Source organism: Cebus imitator, unplaced genomic scaffold (assembly GCF_001604975.1).
Source record: "Cebus imitator isolate Cc_AM_T3 unplaced genomic scaffold, Cebus_imitator-1.0 Scaffold253, whole genome shotgun sequence".
Lineage (NCBI taxonomy): Eukaryota > Metazoa > Chordata > Mammalia > Primates > Cebidae > Cebus > Cebus imitator.
In genome coordinates this window covers 924,983-936,876 of record NW_016107568.1, presented here as the reverse complement: position 1 = coordinate 936,876, position 11,894 = coordinate 924,983, and the positions used below count along the sequence as shown (strand labels likewise).

Here is an 11,894-nt window from a genome sequence, read left to right as displayed (position 1 = left end):
TTTGGCCCATCTTGCTTTTGACATGCCTTCCTCGCTAAGCGTAATCATTTCTAGCTTTACAGTGAGGGATTTAAAGTGAGAGATGTGTGACTCTTTCACTTGAATACTTAAAGGTGATTGTAAGGCTATTAATTGGCCTAATTTCAATATTGTTGTATCTCAGGGAATAGGGAGGCCCAAAGAAAAGGAGGGAGATGAGGGAATAGCTAGTCAGTGGAACACACACAACACTTACTAAGTTCGCCATCTTGTGAGGGTGCAGTTCCTGGTGTCCCAAAACAATTACAATAGTAACATTAAAGATTACTGATCACAGATCACTATAATAGATATAATGAAAAAGTTTGAAATATTGTGAGAGTTACCAAAATATGAGACAGGGATATGAGGTCAACACTTGACTCGCTGTTGGGAAAATGGTGCCGATAGACTTGCTCAATGTAGGGTTGCCAAAATTTTTCAATTTGTAAACAGCACAATTATCTGTGAAGCATAATAAAATGAGGTATTAGGTTGTTATTGTTTCTGTAACAAAATTATATTTCCGTAGGTCAGAAGTCTAAAATGGGTTACAGAACTACATTTCTTCCTTGAGGCTTTAGGGGAGAATTTGTTTTTTTGTTGTTTTTAGCTTCCAGAGGCTACTTGCATTCCTTGGCTTGTGGCCCCATCCTCCATTTTCAAAGCCAGCAGCATACATCTTCCAAACTCTTTTTCTCTCTGCTTTTGTTGTCATATTTTCCTCTCTCATTCTCCTACTCCCTTGTTACAAAGGTCCTGTGATAACATTGTGTGCACCTGGATAATACAGGATAATCTCCCCCATCTCAGAATTCTTAATTTAATTATACCTGCCAAATCCCTTTTACCGTGTAAAATAATATATTCACAGCTTCTGGGAATTAGGACATGGAAATATTTGGGGAGCCCATTTTTAGCCTATGGCATGTGGTATGTATAAGTCATTGGGTATACAAATGATTTCTGGTAGTATAATGAGAAAAAATTTTAAAGTTTAAGTTTGTGTTTTATGTGCTACATAGAGATGAAAAATGAAGATTCACTAGGTGAACCATGTCCATGGTTTCTGTGTTCAGTAACTCCCAAGACAATTGGGGCTATGTTCACTAACATGCTGTTAGTTATATATTGCTGCATACAAAACTACCCTAAAATTTAGCAGTGCTATGGTTTAGCTCTGTCCCCACCCAAAATCTTATATTGAATTTTAATCCCCATAATCCCCACATGTCAAAGGAGAGGACAGCTGGAGGTAATCGAATAATGGGGGTGGTCTCCCCTATGCTGTTCTCATGATAGTGAGTTCTCACAAGATCTGATGGTTTTTATATGTTTGGTAGTTCCTCCTGCATTAATTTTCCCTCCCACCACTTTGTGAAGAAGGCGCCTTGCTTCCCCCTTAGCCTTCTGCCATGATTGTAAGTTTCCTGAGGCCTGCCCAGCCATGCAGAACAGTGAATCAATTCAACCTCTTTCCTTTATAAATTATCCAGTCTCAGGTAGTTATTTATAGCAGTGTGAAAATGGACTAATACAAGCACTTAAAAATAATTTATTATCTCACGTAGATTTTGGAGGTCAGGACTTGGCTGCAGCTTAGGGAGGTGGTTCTGGCTTAGGGTGTTTCAGGAGATTGCAGTCAGAATGCTGGCGGGGGCTCCAGACACTTGAAGACTTAACTAGCATAGGAGGATCTGTCCTCAAGATGGTTCACTTACATGGCTGTTGGCAAGAGATGTCAGTTCCTCCTTGGCTGTTCATAGGAGACCGTAGTTCCTTGCTACATTGCTTCATTAACATCTCATAGGGCTTCTTGATTGTCCTCAGGACATGGTAGCTTCTTTTAGAGTGCGTAATCTGAGGTAGAAGCTAAAGCCACAATATCTTTTATGAACCGCCCTCAGAAGTCACACATGGTCACTTCTTCCACATTCTAGAAATGTTACTAAGTACAGCCCACACTCAAAGGGAGAGGAATTAGGCTCCACTATGTAAAAGGAGGAGTATCAAATAATTTGTGGACCTATTTTATAGAACCACCACAGCCTACTTGAAGACAAACAATAGACCTTTTAATCATGGCAAATTTTTCTGGACAGATAAATAGATTACAGGGTTGGAACGATGTCAGCAAGATGGTAATATAGGAGGTCACCTGCTTTTATCCCCCAACAATAAGAATCCTTCACCCATCCAGACAAAAGTCTCTTTGTGGAAGCCTCAGGATTCAGGTAGAAGGTTGTGGAAGTGTGATGGAGCCCAAGACCTAGGAGGGTGATTTTTAGAGTGCATACCCATAACCAGTTGACAGACCCATCAATCGTGCTTCCAGACTCAAGCCTGGGGAAATGGCCTCATTCCCCAGAGGGCTTGGTGGTAGCCCCTGCTGGCCTTGAGGCTACCACTAAAACCATCTGCCAGGGTGTTCAGGAAGAATCATGCACACCAGTGCCTCAGCAGGGAAGACTTCTCTGCCTGCCAACATTGGTCTTGGCAGTGGACCTGAAAGTTGCCCTCTGGCTCAGCTCCACCCCTCCTCAGCTGTGGGCCTGGTTTAATACTGCTTGCTGCTGGGAAATTGCTTCCCAAAGGGAAACTTGCCCATATCTCATAGGAGTTACCCGTTCAGCTGAGCCTCTGCAATGGGCTTTCCAGCCTCTGTCCAACAGCAGATTCTGAGACCCAGTTTCAAGTCTGGCCCCACACCCATCTAAGCCAATGGGATGGGTTTGCTGACCTCTGTTCTACGGGGACCCCTGAGGGGGCCCAGTCTCAGCTCCAACTCTTCTTGCCACATATGGGGATTGTCCTGCCTGTGCAGGGAACTACTGGGAGGGTTGTCTATCCAGGCCACTGGGACAGGCTTCTGGGCTTGGGTACCTGGCTAGCTTATCTACATAGCCTAGGTACCTTCCTTCAATCTTCCTCAGGTCCATCCTGGCTGGGGGGCTGTGTCAACCTCAAAAGCCCTTGCAAAACTTGTGGTGAAACTGGACTTAGGGCCCCCTCTAGTGCTGAAGTGGCTGCAACACTCACAGGCTTAGGAAACACAAGTCAGCCTGCCTAGAATTTCTAGACAGGCCTATTGAAGTAAAACAGGCACAAAGAAAGCCAGACTGCAAAGACTGGAATAAATACCTAATACACAGACATCGATGCACATCTGCAAGCATCAAGAATAAGCAGGGAAATTTGACCTCACCAAACAAAATGAGATGCCAGTGACTGACCCTAAAGGGAACTTCAAGAAAACACAGAGAAACAATTCAAAAATTTATCAGAGAAATTTAAGAGAGATATTGCAGTTAAAAAAAACATAGAAATCTAGGAGCTGGAAAATATAATGAAGAGAGTATCATAGCAGAATTAATCAAGCAGAGGAAAGAATCTGTGAACTTGAAGGTAGGTTATTTGAAAATATACTGCCAGAGGAGAAACAAAAAAATAATAATAATGAAAAGGAATGAAAAAAGCTTATGGGATTCATAGGATAACATCAAAAGGGAAAATGTATGGGTCATTGGAGTTCAAGACGAAGTAGAGAAAGACAAAGGCATAGAAAACTTATTTAAATAAATAATAACAGAAGACTTTCCAAACCTGGAGAAAGATACAAATATCCAGGTACAAGAAAGTCATAGGCCACCAATCAAATTTCATCCAACTAAGACCACTCTAAGACATATTATAATCGAATTGTCAAAGGTAAATGTCAAAGAGAGGATGCTGAAAGCAGCAAGAGAAAATAACAAATAACACAAAAGGGACTTTTTCAATACACTTAGCAGCAGACTTCTCAGCAGACACCTTGTAGGTCAGGAGACAGTAGGATGATATATTCAAAGTACTAAAGGAAAGAAAAAAACCCTGTCAACCAACAATAGTGTATCTGGCAAAGCTGTCCTTCAGAAATGAAGGAAAATACTTACCCAAACAAACAAAAGTTAAGGGAGTTCATCACCACTAGGTCTGCCTTACAAACTGTTAAAGGGAATTCTTCAAGCTGAAATAAAAGGATGCCAATGAGTAACTTGAAAACATCTAAAAGTACAAAACTCACTGGCAAAAGTAAGTATATAATAAAATTCAGAATGTTCTAATAATATAACGGTGGAGGGACTACTTACATCCTTACTATTAAGGGAAAAAGTATTAAAAATAATAAACATAAAAATTAGCTGGGCATGGTGGCACATGCCTGTAGTCCCAGCTACTCAGGAGGGAGAGGTGGCAGGATCGCTTGAGCTTGGGAGGCAGAGATTGCAGTGAGCCAAGATTGTGCCACTGCTCTATAGTCTGGGCAACAGAGTGAGACCTTGTCTCAAAACAATAATAATAATAACTACAATACTTTTTAAGGGATATGCAATATAAAATTATGTAAATTGTGACATCAGTAATCAAAGTTATCTGTTTAATATGACATAAATTTTTTTGGTAAACTTTATGGTAAGCATAAAACAAAAACCTGTGATTGATACAGTACAAATTAAAAGGAATCAAAACAGACTGCCAGGGAAAAACACTTAACGACAAAGGAAGACAGTAAGAGAGGAAGAAAGAAAAAGTAGGCAACACAAACTAGAAAATGATTAACAAAATGGCAGTAGTTAAGTCCTTACCTATCAATAATTACCTGAATGTAAAGGAATTAAATTATCCAATTAAAACATATAAAGTGGCTGAATATATATATATATATATATATATATATATATATATGTCACAACTACATGCATAATCCTAATGTTGCACCTCAAGGAACTAGAAAAGAACAAACTAAACACAAAATGAGTAGAAGGAAAAAAAAATGAACAGAAGGAAGGATATAGTAAACATCAGAGCAGAAATGATGAAATAGAGACTAAAAAATACAAAAGATGTTTTTTGAAAAGATGAACAAAATTGACAAACCTTTAGCTAGACTAAGAAAAAGAGAAAAGATTCAAATAAAATCAGAAGTGAAAAAGGAGAAATTACACCTGATACCAGAGAATACAAAGAATTATAAGAGAATATTAACAACTATATGCTAATAAATTAGATAACCTAGAAAAATGGATACATTCCTCAGCACATACAGCTTACCAAGATTGAACTATAAAAAAAAAATAAAAAATCTGAATAGAACAATATGGAATAAGGAGACTGAATCAGTCGTAAAAAGTCTCCTATCAAAAACAGTCCAAGACCCGATGGCCTTACTGCTGAATTCAACCAGCATTTAAAGAAGAATTAGTAAAATTATTCTGAAACCATTTCAAAAAATTGAAGAGGAAGGAATTCTTTCAAATTCATTCTATGAAGTCAACATCACCCTGATTATGAAACCAGATGAGGACACAACGAAAAACTACAGGCCAATACCCTGATCAAAATCGATACAAAAATCCTCAACAAAATACTGGTAAACAAATCCAACACATTAAAAATAATTCATTGTGGATCCTTGCAAATGTTATCTGCTGAGATGCCTCACACAGAGACTGTCTCTCCTTTTCCTTCCTCTATGGATCTGCTTATTCAGGACAGCCCTGATTTTTCCACCAGTCCCAAAGGCAAACAATCCACTGCAGCAGAGAATTGCGCCACAAAAAAGGAAGACAAGGTCGCAGTCAAGAAATAGAAGACCAGAACTGTGTTCTCGTTTACCCAGCTTTGTGTACTCAATGATAGATTTCAGAAACAGAAATTCCTTAGCCTTTAGCAGATGCAAGAACTTTCCAACAGCCTGAACCTTAGCTACAAACAGGCAAAGACCTGGTTCCAGAACCAGAGAATGAAATCTAAGAGGTGGCATTAAAACAACTGACCAAAGAACAGCAATGGTGTGACTCAGAAGGCCTCAGCACCTGCCTACCCCAGCCTCTACTCTTCCTACCACCAGGGATGCCTGCTGGACACAACTGGGAACATTTCAGTGTGGAGCAACCAGACCTGGAGCAATTCACCCTGGAGCAACCAGACCCGGAATATCCAGTCCTGGAGCAATCACTCCTGGAACACTCAGAATTGGTGCACCCAGTCCTGAAACAATCAGGCCTGGAACAATCCCTTCTATAACTGTGGAGAGGAATCTCTGGAATCTCTGCAGTCCTGATTGCAATTCCAGCCAAATTCTGCCAGTGACTTGCAGGCTGCTTTGGAAACTGCTGGGGAAAGCCATAATGTAATACAGCAGACCACTAGGTGTATTAGTACTCCACAAACCATGGATTTGTTCCTAAACTACTCCACGAACATGCAACCTGAAGATGTATGAAGATGAGTGAAATTGATATTACTCAATTTCACTCTGGGCACTGACTGAATCCTTCCTCTCCCTTCTTCCCCTCCTTCATAGGATTTTTTTTGTTTGGAAATCACATGTTCTGGTTTCCATCATGCCTATACAGCCAATTTTATGGAGGATGGGATATGGTTGGAGCCTAATCAGAGAGGTTTCTTTTTTTTTTTTTTCTTATTGGATCTTCCTGGAGAAAAAACATTTTGATAACCTTGGCTGATAAGGACAACATGATAGAAGCTGTCTCTGGCTATAGATAAGTAGATCTAATGCTAGTTTGGATATGTTTAGGGTTTCGAATCTAACCTCAAGAATAAGAAATAAAAGTACAAATTGGTGTGAAAAAAATTCATTATGATCAAGTGGGATACATCCCAGGAGAGCAAGGATGGTTCAATATATACAAATCAATAAATGTAACAAAATGAACAATAAAATCCATATGGCCAATTCAACAGATGCCTGAAAAGATTTGACGGAATCCAACATCTCTTACTGATAAAAACTCTCAATAAATTAGGTATAGAAAGCATATAGCTCAACACAATAAAGACCATATTTGATAAACTCACAGCTAACATCATACTGAATGGGGGGAGAGTTGAAAGCTTTTCCTTTAAGCTTTGGAACAAGACAAAGATGCCCACTTTCATTACTTCTATTCAACATAGTACTGGAAGTTTTAGCCAGAACAGTTTGGCATGAGAAAGAAATAAAAGTCATCGAAAGTAGGAATAAAGAAGTTAGATTTTACATATTTGCAGAGATTTTACATGTCTGCAGATGATGTGATCTTATATACACAAAAACCTAAAGACTCCACCAAAAAACTATTAGAACTAATAAACAAATTCAGTAAAGTTGTGGGGTACAAAATAAACATATAAAAATTAGTATTATTTCTGTATGATAATGGAAAACTCTCTGAAACAGAAATCTAGAAAACAATTCTAATAATAATAGCTACACAAAATAAAATATTTAGGAATAAGTTTAGCCAAAGAGGTGAAACATCTCTACAATGAAAACTATAAAACACTGATGAAAGAAATTGAAGAAGGCACGAATAAATAGAAAGATATTCCATTTATTTTTATGGACTGGATGAATTAATATTGTTAACATGTCTCTACTACCTAAAGCAATCTACCAATTCGGTGTAACTCCTATCAAAATACCAATGACATTCTTAATGGAAATGGAAAAAAAATTCTAAAATTTTTATGGAACCACAAAATGCTTCAAATAACCAAATCAACCCTGAGAAGAAAGGACAAAGTTTTGAAGGCATCATACTGCCTGACTTCAAAATATACTACAAAACTATAGTAAACAAAACAGCATGGTACTGACATAAACAGACACATAGACCAATGGAACAGAATGAGGCCCAGAAATAAATCCACAGATTTGCAGCCAGCTGATTTCCAACAAAGGTGCCAAGAACACACCTTGGGCAAAGGATAGTCTCTTCAATAAATGGTGCTGGGAAAACTTAATATGTACATGTAGAAGTATGAAAATTGACCCTTATCTCTTAACCATATAAAAAGTCAACTCAAGATGGATTAAAGAGTTCCATGTTAGTCCTGATAATATAAAGTTATTAGAAGAAGGCCTAGGGGAAAAGCTTCATGACCTTGGTCTGGACAAGAATTTTTTTTTTTTTTTTAAGAAAACTCAAAAGCACAGGCAACAAAAGCAAAAATAGATAAACAGGATCACAGCAAATGACAAAAGCTTCTAAATAGCAAAGGAAATACTCAAGAGTGAAGACACGACCTACAGAATGGGAGAATATATTTGCAAAGTATACATCTGATAAAGGCTTAATATCCAAAATATATAAGGAACTTAAATAACTCAACAGCAAAAAAAAAAATCCAATTTAAAAATGGGCAAAAGAACTGCATAGACATTTCTCAAAAGGAGACATACAAATGGCCAACAGATATATGAAAAAAAAAATGCTCAACATACTAGTCATCAGTTAAATGCAAATCAGAACTACAGTGAAATATCACCTCACTCCTTAGAATGGCTATTATAAAAAAAAAAAGATGAAGATGTAGATAAAAAGGAAGCTTTACAAACTCATAGTGGGAATATAAATTATTATAGCCATTGTGGAAAACAGAATAGCGGTTCCTCAAAAAATTATAAATAGAACTATCATATGATCCAGCAGTTTCACTACTGGGTATATTTCTAAAGGAAATGAAATTAGTGTGTTGAGGAGACATCTGTACTCCCTTGATTATTACAGCACTATTCACAAAAGCCAAGATGTGGAATCAACCTAAGTATCCATTAGTGGATGAATGGATAAAGAGTATATGGTATATATACAAAATGGAATATTAGTCCGCCATAAAAAGAACAAAATCTAGTTATTTGTGACAAGTATGAACCTGGGGGACATTATGTTAAGGAATATAAGCCAGGCACAGAAAGACAAATAGCACATCATCTTCCTCATATGTGGACTCTAAAAAACTAATCTCATAGAAATTGAGAATTTTATTACATCATTCACCATAGAATGGCCTAGAGGCTGGGCATGGTGGCTCATGCCTATAATCTCAGCACTTTGGGAGGCCTAGGCAGGTGGATTACTTGAGGCTAGGAGTTCGAGACCAGCCTGGCCAACATAGTGAAACTCCATCTCTACTAAAAATAAAAAATTAGTTGGGTGTGGTGGCACATGCCTATAATCCCAGTTACTTGGGACTCTGAGGCACAAGAATGACTTGAACCCAGGAAGTGGAGTTTGCAGTGAGCCGAGATTGCGCTGTGGCACTCCAGCCAGGGGGACAGAGTGAGACTCCATCTAAAAAAACAAAAACAAAAACAAAAGATCTAGAATATTATAGAGGATATTCTGTTTTAATCTATTGTGTATTCCACACAAATTTGTACCATGCTCATATATCAGATGTACTCAAATTGTTTTTACATTAGTTAAGCTCTTTTGGGTGGACAAAATGCTATTGTTTACTTAATGCATCCAGCATAATGTCTATTTATATTGTAGATCCTCTAAATACAATCATAAAGTCTCTCCGTATTTTAATTCATCCTATATTAAAATATTAATTAATCATCATGCTATTTCTTTGCTCTATGTCATTGTTATGTTATTCAAAATCAAAATTCATAAGCATGATGTCAATGAGATGGTGGAATAAGGGGCTTCTGACTTTGGCTTTTTCCACAGACACATTAGAGTAAACAGCTATACCAAGATCAGTTTCTTTTGAGAGAAACAAAAAAAGTAGTTGAGAGTCTCCTACACACCGAAAAACTGAAATATCAAAATGTATGGGAAAAGTTGAAATTCACTTGTGCCACAAACCTCACCCTGGGCACAATACCTTGCAATTACAAGTGAATCCTAAACTCCCAGATTCTCTCTGAGAAGTAAAGGGTCTGGAGGACATATACCATCTCAACTCTTTTCCTTCCTTCCCTTCCTTCTCTTTTCTTTTCTTTCTCAGGGTCTCTCTCTGTTGCCTAGAATGGAGTACAGTGGCACAATCTTGGCTCACTGCAGCCTCGACCTTGTGGGTTCAAGAAATCTTCCCACCTCAGCCTCCCCATCCTGAGTACAGGTGCACACCACTACATCTGGCTAATTTTTGTATTTTTTTGTGTGAAGATGGGGTTTCACCATGTTGCCCAGGCTAAAAACACTTTCTGAGTCTTCTTTCCCTGGCTTACTACAGCAATAAAATCAAGTGTCCACCTTATCCCTGGAAGGAGTTCTTCCACACATTTAGCACAACTTGTACAGCTCCCACCCAAAAAACTGGCTCTTATATCACCTAATTCTGGGAACTAATGGGGTTTAGCATGTGTGTATCCTTCATAGCCAGAGAAAAAGAGGTGGTTTTAAAAGAGTGTATGAGTACTTCCAGCAGCTAATCTTTCTGGCTTAATGCAGAGTGAGCAGGCAAAAACACCCAGCTTACAATTTCTCCCTAGAAAAGTCTTGACTGCACACATAATGTTGTGACTTTACCAGGCTTTTAAGACTGGGAGAGATGGTTGTTTTATTTAATGTGCAGAAACCAACATAAAGAATCAAGGAAAATGAAGAAACAGGGAAATACATTCCAAACGAAAGACCAAAACAAGTCTCCAGAAATAAAGGATATGTGATGATATATAGGTTATGTGTAAGATATATATGAAATAAAGGATTATTCAAAATAATGGTCAAAAAGGTGGTATAGGAGAGCTATGTATGAACAAAGTAAGAACTTCAACAAAGTGAAAGGACATACAACAACAACAACAACAACAACAACAACGACAACAAATCTAAGGGAAGCCATAGAACTGAAGACCATAATGACTGAACTCAAAATTTTAGTAGAGGGTTTCCATAGAAGACTAGGTTATGTGCAAGTAAAGATTACCAAACTCAAATACAGAGAGTTGGAAATCATCCAATCAGATAAGTAAAAAGAATTAAAAAGAGTGATGATAGCTTAAGGGACTGATGGGACATCATCAAGCAATTCAATATATGCACTATGGAAGTTCCTGAAGGACAAGTGAGAGAGAAAGGAATAGTAAGCTTATTCAAAGTAATAATGGCTAAACATTTCCCAAGCTGGGGAATAAAACAGACATTCAGATCCAGGAAGCCAGTGGACAACAAATACAACGAATCAAAAAAGGCTTACATTGAGATATATTATAATCAAATTTCCAACAGTTAAATATCACGAGAATCGTGAAAGCACTGAGAGAATAGTGACTTGTTATGTACAAAGGAATTCCATGAGACTATCAGCAGATTTTTTTAGCAAAAACCTTGCAGGACAGAAGAGTATGGGATGACATATATAATGTGAAAGAAAAAAAAAAAACCAACCACGTATACTATATCTGGCAAACATGCCTGTCAAAAATGAAACAGAAATAAAGACATCCTCAGATGATCAAAAGCTGAGGGAGTTTATCATCATATCTGCCTTACAGGACATGCTATTGGGAATTTTTCAAGTTGAAATAAAAAGATGAAACTCACTGGCAAAGGTAAACACTGGAAAAAACAGTATATTTTACCTCTATAATGATGATGGTAAATCTCTCTTAATTCTAAATAAAAGTTAAAAGACAAAAAACTTTAAAAAAAAAGATATAACATACATTCTTCTCAAGCACACATTGAACCCTTTGCAGGACAGATTATATGTTAGGTCCCCAAACAAACCTTAATGTATTTAAGGAGATAATTACACTAAGTATCTTTTGTGACAACAATGGAATCAAACTAGAAATCAGTAACAGCAATAAAATGTGAAAATTCACAAATATGTGGAAACTAACATACTCTTGAACAAATACTGGGTCAAATGGGAAATGAAAAGGGAATTAAATAATATATTGAGACCAGCGAAAATTAAAATACAACTTAGCAAAAAGTATCTTGAGACAATATGAAAACAAAATGTACCAAAACTTACGAGATGCAGCAAAAGCAGTAGTAGAAGGGAAGTTTATAGTGATAAACATCTATATGTTTTTCGTTAGCTGCTTTAGTTTTCTTTTTTTAATTTTTTTTTTTTTTTTTTTT

The 11,894-nt window shown here is 37.4% G+C and overlaps 1 pseudogene across 1 annotated transcript; it reads left to right on the top strand.

Moving 5' to 3' along the window:
• The first annotated feature begins 5,374 nt into the window (after nucleotides 1–5,374).
• LOC108282944 lies at nucleotides 5,375–6,640 on the top strand (annotated as a pseudogene). The gene has a single exon (XR_001816631.2). The product of XR_001816631.2 is annotated as a homeobox protein NANOG-like (transcript).
• The last annotated feature ends 5,254 nt before the right edge of the window (nucleotides 6,641–11,894 follow it).